Raw genomic sequence first — 1427 nt, 5'->3', positions numbered from 1 at the left:
CACTAAAACAACTAAGGGATAGAAGAGCGGGTCTTATAGCAATAGGAAATAAATCAAAGGACATAAGAAAAGAAATAACTCAACTAAGCAAGCAGATCAAGGAAAACTTAAGGAAAGAAAGGAAAACACATAGACACAAAACTTTCGAAACCTACATATACAAGACCGGTGGTATTAAAATGGCTTTACGCACCTTAAATGTTAAAAAAGAGTGGATACCAAAAATAAAAAACAGAACAGGAAACAGCATAACAAGACGACCAGAAATATTAGCAGTTGCAACGGAATTTTATAGAGAGTTATACTCTAGTAAAGATGCGTCAACTACAACCGATTTATCAGACGATGAGGTCACCCCGGATATACTAACAAGAGAAGTAGAAAAGGCCATAGAAACCCAAAAAAAGAATAAAGCCCCGGGACAAGACAGTATTACCAACGAATTTCTGATAACGCACAAAGAAGATCTGGCGCCAATACTAGCGATCCTATTCAATGATGTTATGACAACCGAAACAATCCCAAACCAGTGGCTTAACTCAACAATAATACTCATCCATAAAAAAGGAGACAAGTCCGATATAACTAACTACAGGCCTATAAGTTTAATGTCGAACGTTTACAAAATATTTTCTAAAATAATCCTTAGCCGAATTACAAAAAAACTCGACGAAAACCAACCACGAGAACAAGCTGGATTTCGAAGTGATTTCTCGACTCTAGACCATATTCACGTTGTCAAACAAATAATAGAAAAAAGCAACGAATATGGAACGACCTTCTACTGCTGTTTCGTGGACTACTGTAAGGCATTCGATTCACTCGAACATGAAAGTATCTGGGAAGCTCTCAACAACCAAGGTATAGACAAAAAGTATATAAGACTGATTAAAAACATATACAACGGCAGCTCTGCAAAAATAAAACTTGAGCGAGAAGGTCAAGACATAGCTATAAAAAGAGGAGTAAGACAAGGAGACCCGCTGTCGCCAAAACTCTTCTCGGCAGTTCTTGAGGAAATTTTTCGCTCGTTAGAATGGGAGAATTATGGACTAGATATCAACGGGGAAAAACTGACACACCTAAGATTTGCAGATGATTTGGTCATACTTTCCTCGTCTCCGGCAGAACTAACCATAATGCTCAGTGACTTAGACAAAGCAAGCCGCAAAGTAGGACTAACTATGAATGCACTCAAGACGAAAGTAATGACAAACAACCTAGCAGAGCCTATTGTAATAGACGACAAAGAAATCGAATATGTTCAAGAATATACATACCTTGGTCAAATAATTTCATCAACAGGTCAAAACTCCAAGGAAGTGGAAGTAAGAATAGGTAAAGCCTGGAAGAGATACTGGATGCTTAAAGAAATCATGAAGAGTAAAGATATGAGTGTACAAATTAAACGAAAGCTATACAACACC

Source organism: Papilio xuthus, unplaced genomic scaffold, assembly GCF_000836235.2.
Source record: "Papilio xuthus unplaced genomic scaffold, Pxut_1.1 DF825928.1, whole genome shotgun sequence".
NCBI lineage: Eukaryota > Metazoa > Arthropoda > Insecta > Lepidoptera > Papilionidae > Papilio > Papilio xuthus.
Note: the sequence above shows the minus strand (reverse complement) of the source record.